The 8,142-nt window shown below is 38.0% G+C and overlaps 1 protein-coding gene across 2 annotated transcripts in view; it reads right to left on the bottom strand.

The window, feature by feature from the left end:
* GRXCR1 (glutaredoxin and cysteine rich domain containing 1) overlaps window positions 1-8,142 on the bottom strand; it is a 339,136-nt gene that overhangs the window by 187,826 nt on the left and 143,168 nt on the right. The gene's annotated exons all lie outside the window — the stretch shown is intronic.

Consider the following 8,142-nt stretch of genomic DNA (forward strand, 5'->3'; position numbering starts at 1 on the left):
GTATGGTACTGGCACAATAACAGAAATATAGATCAACAGTACAGGATAGAAAGCCCAGAGATAAACCCACGCACATATGGTCACCTAATTTACGACAAAGGAGGCTAGAACACACAATGGAGAAAAGACAGCCTCTTCAATAAGGTGTGCTGGAAAAACTGGACAACTACATGTAAAAGAATGAAATTAGAACACTCCCTAACAGCATACACAAAAATAAACTTAAAATGGATTAAAGACTTAAATGTAAGACCAGACACTATAACACTTTTAGAGGAAAACATAGGAAAAACACTCTTTGACATAAAACACAGCAAGATCTTTTTTGACCCACCTCCAAGAGTAATGGAAACAAAAACAAAAATAAACAAATGGGACCTAATTAAACTTCAAAGCTTTTGCACATCAAAGGAAACCATAAACAAGACGAAAAGACAACCCTCAGAATGGGAGAAAATACTTGCAAATGAAACAATGGACAAAGGATTAATCTCCAGAATATACAAACAGCTCATGGAGCTCAATATGAAAAAAAACAAACAATTCAATTAAAAAATGGGCAGAAGATCTAAATAGATATTTCACCAAAGAAGACATACAGATGGCCAAGAGGCACGTGAAAAGATGCTCAACATTGCTATTGTTAGAGAAATGCAAATCAAAACTACAGTGAGGTATCACCTCGCACTGGTCAGAATGGCCATTATCAAAAAATCTAGAAACAATAAATGCTGGAAAAGGTGTGCTGAAAAAGGAACCCTCCTGCGCTGTTGGTGGGAATGTAAATGATACAACCAACATGAAGAACAGTATAGAGTTTACTTAAAAAACTGAAAATAGAACTACCATATAACTCAGTGTTCCCACTACTGGGCATGTACCCTGAGAAAACCATAATTCAAAAAGAGACATGTACCACAATGTTCATTGCAGCACTATTTCCAATAGCCAGGACATGGAACCAACCTAAATGTCCATCAACAGGTGAATAGATAAAGAAGATGTGGCACATATATAGAATGGAATATTACTCAGCCATAAAAAGAAACGAAACTGAGTTATTTGTAGTGAAGTGGATGGACGTACAGTCTTGTCATACAGAGTGAAGTAAGTCAGAAAGAGAAAAACAAATACCACATGCTAACACATACATATGGAATCTAAAAAAAGAAAAAAAATGGTACTGATAAACCTAGTGGTAGGGCAGGAATAAAGATGTAGAAATAGAGAATGGACTTGAGGACACAGCTGGGGAAGGGGTAGCTGGGGCAAAGTGAGAGTAGCATCAACATATATACACTACTGAATGTAGCATAGTCAGCTAGTGGGAAGCAGCCGCAGAGCACAGCGAGATCAGCTCGGTGCTTTGTGACCACCTAGAGGGGTGGGATAGGGAGGGTGGGAGGGAGGCTCAAGAGGTAGGGTATATGGGGATATATGTATGCATACGGCTGATTCACTTTGTTGTACAACAGAAACTAACACAGTGTTGTGAAGCAATTATACTCCAATAAAGATCTATTTAAAAAAAAGCCTACTAAAAATGAAAACATTACAAAACCAAAAAGATAACATATTTATCAACTAAAAAAAACACCTCTATAATACCTTTTTCCTCCATTTTTTGCATACTCTTTGACCACGTCTTCATATAATCATTTTGACACATATTCCAATACAGAGACTAGCAGAATAAGTCATTGTTTTCTTCTAGCACAGTTGATTGCTTCACTTTATTGCAGACAATTTTACCTGCAGTTTGGTCTGAAACTGCCAACTTCATTAAGGCAAGACATATCAGATATTCTAAAGTGCCATCTGATGTGCTGGAGTACATAAAATATGCAACTTCACCGATTGATCCTACCGCTATAGATTTGTGTCCTATAAACACAGTAATTCTGATCAATTCTATTTCATGTATATCCCACACACACACAAAAAGATGGAGTGTTACTGACTAGAAAGAACTTCTGCTTTAATTAGGTATCAATACGAACTGAATCCTCCATTTACAATTTTACATGTCTGATAGTTAAGAGAATTTTCCATGGACTAGTTTCTGGCTCCATACATTCCAAGCTTTGTTTCACCCCTTTTCCTACCAACGTACTTCTGGAGCTAGTTTATATCATGATACTGTAGCTTTAGGTGAGGATGCCAGATGAGCATATAGATAGGGAGCAGAGGAGTGTCCCTGTAAACTATGTGAACACTAGAACACCTAGCAATAACTTAGGTATATACTAAAGTGACTGCAAACTACACAACTTATCTCATAAATCCCTTAGCCAGATCCCCAAAATGCATACAGTCCCTCCAAGGCCACATACCATGAGAGAAAGCATGTCAGAGGAAAATTTGGAGTAGAGAAAATAGTCTTAACTGATTGCTATTAAAATATTATATATTTTTTCAAATTTACGAAACATATGACCATTAGAACCCACTGCTAGGGACCCTCCTTGCAGGGCCTGAGATGGGGCTAGTGCAAGTGAGGGGCCCTGGGGCTTCAGCTTCAAAGGAAATCCAACTCTGCACAGATCCATCCCCAAAGCAATGCCAGGGAGCCAACTTAATCAGATGCCTCCATTTTTGTTTATAAGAGGCAAAATACTTCTAGGATTCTCAAGCAGTTTAAAAAGATAAGTTAACTCCTTACAAAGACTACCTGTAGGCCCCTTTTAATTTATTTATTCTCTTGGACCAGTCTTGTTGCTTTGAAAATCCTGAGGAACATCTAGTCAAAGAATAGCAAAGGATTCATAGCCGGAAAGAAAACATGTCTATGTATTGGTTGTTCACCCTATGACATTTTGACACCTGAGAACATTTTACAGCATTTTAGCTCTAACCCTAATTTTGATTTGCCCATGTTGTATTAGCAATTCAGATTCACTTTAACCCTGAAAACGCCAAGCTGAAAAGATCCTGTAGCACCTAGCCACAGACTGTTTCTGTTGTGACTTGTTTTCATTTCACCATGGATCTCTGAGCAGTCACTGAGCTAATCCAATTTTCAGGCCCATTAATCTGGAACTTCAACTCAAAGGAGAGACTATGCAGCTCCCTGATGGGTTGGCAGGGCAGAAGCAACTGTGACAGCAACATCTTAAAACTCCTCCTGCTGCCTACAGATCAGTGTGCGTGCCACTTCCCCTGACCTACTTGTGGAGGGTTCCTTAAATGCCCGGGGGAAGGCAGGGGAGGCTACAGCTTGTATTTTCCCCATTGTTTGTCATCAATCCTAGCAAGCCTAACCTTCAAGCATTGTGAAATGCACAATGCAGGTGTTTGGAATCCCCAGGTCTTCCACTCCAGTCTCTCCAGTTTGACCGTCAATTTCCTTTAGAATCCACAGTTTTCTTTACTGTCCTTCTCCCTTCTAGTAACCTGTTTTTGAGGAAGATATGATTGAAAAGAAAACAAGAACAAAATGCCCACACTCAGGTGCAAATGAGTACATCTTAGTGTTTCACTAACGGTGTTTATGGACACTGGCTGCATATTAAAATTACCAGGGACTTTCAAAAACAATTCCAATACCTGGGCCCTAATCCAGACTAATGAAAGCAGGCACTCTGCGGGTCAGGTCCAAGCATGGGGCATTTTCTAGTATCTCCCCAGGTGAATCTATTTTGTCATTTTACTTTCATGGAGAAAGGAAACAGAAGGGAAAATCTGGAGCACCATTTGCAGAATTTCGGGCAACAGAAAGCAAGGGAGATATTTTAGGGAGCAGATGGCCAAGGGCTTTTTGAGCAGCCTTAAAATCCCTGAAGTAGTCAATTTACTTCTCCCCTTCATAGACAGAGACTGCTCTAAAATTGCTTTCACCTATAGCAACCACATTAGAATTAAACAGACCAATCGAAGTGCCATTATCTTGTAACAATTCAGTACCAGGACATCTGTAAAAAGCTGCTTTCATATTTCGATTATGGATTTCATCCACTGTATTTTGTGCATGTCACAAATAGTGACAGCAGATGTCATTATAGGACAAAAGTTTTATATTTCTCTGTTAATGTTGTTTATTAACAAGCACTGTGTGAGCACCCATTGTGGAGACCTGTCCTCGGAGCCATTAGGAAATTAGAAAATAACGGCAGAGATAATCCCTCCTTAGCTATAAAATCCTATGATTTGGAGGCAAATCTCTTCTATGAATGCTGAACACTTTAGAAAGACCTCTTAGGAGATGAAATTTTGGAGGCATCAAAGAGCAAATTATTCCGCCAAATTGTTTCCTTTCTGATCTGCCTGAAATTCCTATTTCTTCTAGATGCATCGATTTAAGTTTCACGAACTTAATTTGGAAAAGGTGACATTACACTGTAGCACCTACTACCCCCTTGGCATATATTGGTCACCAGATCACCTAGAATAAATTCCTCAAGGTTTAGAGCCCTGAGCAGGAAAAGTCTATACTAGAAAAAGGGACCAGAACAGTACAAGCCGCTATGAGGTGGCGTGAACACTGCAGGCTGGGAAAGGACACGGATGCCCAAAAGAAGAACTTCAAGAGGATGGTCCCAGAAAGGGCAGGAGACAGGGTCAGAAGAACATGGATATCACTATCTCTGCCTACTTCCCAAGTGTTGCCTTGGCATGTTCAGGCTTTGTGTTTTCAGGACAACCTGTTGCTGGTTTGAACCTTTTTGGCTCTATGGCCTTCATGTTACTTGACCATTCTCCACCAGTTTTCACCTGGCTTCTTGCAACCTGGCTCCCTCTACTGCCTGTTCCTAGTTTCTAACTCTACCTTTCACTAGCTGCCGCCACCACTGCCTGACCCCAAATATAGGATAGGATGATGTCCCTTTAAAATAAAGTTGAAGAGTGAACTGCCGGTCACTGGGAAGCAGAAGAGAAGTAAGATACGTGGTGGTAATAGTAATAGCAATTGTATTACTAAGACACTGCATGTTTATTAGTGAATAGGTGTGTCAGCAGTGATCAGGGAATGCTCCCATTTCTAGGAATGTGTTCCTCCCTTTCTGCCTTCCTCTCAATGGGGGTATTCTTATACTATTCTCTGTCTAGAAAGAGAGTGTTCAGAGCACATGTGAAAAACTCACATAAACCCCAGTCTGAACGGAAAGATCTGGGTATGAGTGCCCTGCTAAATAGTGAGTGAGACCTGAGTCTAAATGAACACTATTAATATTTTTATGTGGAAATTCTAAGGTTAACATAATCTGTAGAATTATGGGATACACACATATCTAAGGTATTTTTATGATGTTGCTTTTACATGCTACCTCCATTAAGAAAAATTAGCATTTGTTAGACCAACTGTCTTTATATCTTAAGACATCATTATAATCACACATTAAGAAAACATATTTATGTTCTGAAATATTCTCTACCCCAAAAGCATTAAATCTTACTTGCTTTTCATTCACTACATGTAACCTGTATAAAATAAAGTTACTTGGAATGCATTGCAAAGTAGGCCAGGATTAGTGAAACAAGTCATATTCAGAAGTTCCCAGTCAATGGTAAATGATGTTGAGAGAGTTATTTTAAATGAAAAATTGAACAATATATCCCAGATAGTATGAAGGCTTTGTCAATGAAAAAAACTTAGTCAACAGTCAATCTAAGAAAGAAATAGAGAATTTTATTCGGGCTAACCTGAGGATTATAACGCAGGACACAGTCTTTCAGGAACTACCGAGGACTATTTCCCCATTAGAAGTCACAGCACAGTTATATAAGTTTTTGAGACAAAGGGTTACACATCAAAGTGTTATACATCAAAGTAACATAATGACAGTTTGCATAGTCCAGCAAGGTGAGTAGTAGGTCATCATGACCCCTTACAGGATTGAGGAGGAATGTTATCTCCTAAGGAGTTATCTTGCTGGCACCAGGAGTTAATTGCTTTTTTTGGTGAGCAGGCATGCCTGTGTTTTCTAAGGGGATCTAGTTAAGGTACAATGCAGATGCACAATGCACATGAAAGAGGAGCAGATAGTGGCTCAAACAGCAGAGAAAATTTTATGTTAAATATTTCTTGTCCTGCCTTAAATATAATTTCATTTTGTCAGCTTAAGTAAATATATCTCAAATCAGTCGGACTCAAAGTACTGGCTCTAATGTTCAAATTTAATTATACATACAAATGATTTTTTGACAATCCAATTGAGATTATAAGGTTGCTGTAGCTTTAAAAAAAGTTTCACTATAAAAAATCTTAGCTTTGTTTGCAGCAATACCTTGCTAAAATACAACAATAGCAATTAAACTAAAAAGAGTAACCTTTCAAGGGGAAGAATAGTATGAAATTTCTTTTTCAATGGTTATTTGAATTAGCCATGGATGGCATTGAAACAATAAGAATTTATAAGCAGACAGAAAAGATCATTTGAATTGAAAAATAATTCCTAGCATGTCATCCAAGTAAATATAGAACAGCAAAACCAAGTCCTGGATGTTTTAGTGGGTAGTCTACTTACATGGACTTACCCTAAGTACACTTAGATCATTAAGACCAATAAAGAGTCCCTATTGTGCCCCATACAATGGGATTTGGCAAAAAAAAATTTAAAAGATAAACAGGATTAAGATGAGTTAGTGAAGGTGGCTTTTAATCACGCATCAGATTTAGTTAAGAAGCAAGATTTGAAGAAACAGCAACAACAGTGATGGGCCTATCTCATTCATTTATTTATTCAATGAATGTTTTTTGAGTACTTATTATGGGTCCAGCACTATGATAAGTTCAGAGGATTTAGTGGTGTCCAAGATAGCTCTTACAGAGCTTACCCTCTAGAGAGCAGTCTTCGGCCTAGTGTATCATAGCCCTGAGAATGGAGGATCATTTTTCAATGGGTTACCTGGGCATGGGTGGTTTTAAGAATATTAATTTCCAAATGTGGTATATACATATGGTATTTGAGAATGTTCTAATTTCATTCTTTTACATGTAGCTGTCTAGTTTTCCTATCACCACTTATTGAAGAGACTGTCTTTTTTCCATTGTATATTCTTGTCTCCTCTGTCATAGATTAATTGACCATAAGTGCAGGGGTTTATTACTGGGCTCTCTATTCTGTTCTGTTGATCTATGTGCCTGTTTTTGTGCCAGTACTATACTTTTTGATGGCTGTAGTTGTGTAGTATAGTCTGAAGTCAGGAAGCATAACTCTTCCACCTCTGTTCCTCTTCCTCAGGATTGTTTTGGCTATTCGGGGTCTTTTAAGTTTCTATACAAATTTTAAAATTATTTGTTCTAGTTCAGTGAAAAATGTCCTTGGTATTTTGATAGGAATTGCACTGAATCTGTAGATTGCCTTGGGTAGTATGGTCATTTTAACGATGTTAATTCTTCCAATTCAAAAACATAGTATATCTTTCCATCTGTATGTGTCACCTTCGATTTCTTTCATCAGTGTCTTGTAGTTTTTGGAGTACAGGTCTTTTACCTCTTAGGCAGTTTTTTTCCTAGGTACTTTATTCTTTTCGATGTGATGGTAAATGGGATTGGTTCCATTCTGATATTTCGTTGTTCGTGTATAGAAATGCAACAGAATTCTATATATTAATTTTGTATCCTGCAACTTTACCAAATTCATTGGTGAGCTCTAGTAGTTTTTTGGTGGCATCTTTAGGATGCCACCCATTTTTCGATTGGGTTATTTCTTATTTTGGTATTGAGCTGCATGAGCTGCTTGTAAATTTTGGAGATTAATCCTTTGTCAGTTGCTTCATTTGCAAATATCTTCTCCCATTCTGAGGGTTGTCTTTTCGTCTTGTTTATGGTTTCCTTCACTGTGCAAAACCTTTGAAGTTTCATTAAAACCCATTTGTTTATTTTTGTTTTAATTTCCATTTCTCTAGGAGGTGGGTCAAAAAGGATCTTGCTGTGATTTATGTCATAGAGTGTTCTGCCTATGTTTTCCTCTAAGAGTTTGATAGCATCTGGCCTTACATTTAGGTCTTTAATCCATTTTGAGTTTATTTTTGTGTATGGTGTTAGGGAGTGTTCTAATTTCATTCTTTTACATGTAGCTGTCCAGTTTTCCCAGCACACCTTATTGAAGAGGCTGTCTTTTCTCCATTGTATATTCTTGCCTCCTTTATCAAAAATAGGGTGACCATATGTGCGTGGGTTTATCTCTGGGCTTTCTATCC

The sequence above is a fragment of the Physeter macrocephalus genome, chromosome 7, assembly GCF_002837175.3.
Source record: "Physeter macrocephalus isolate SW-GA chromosome 7, ASM283717v5, whole genome shotgun sequence".
Taxonomy (NCBI): Eukaryota; Metazoa; Chordata; class Mammalia; order Artiodactyla; family Physeteridae; genus Physeter; species Physeter macrocephalus.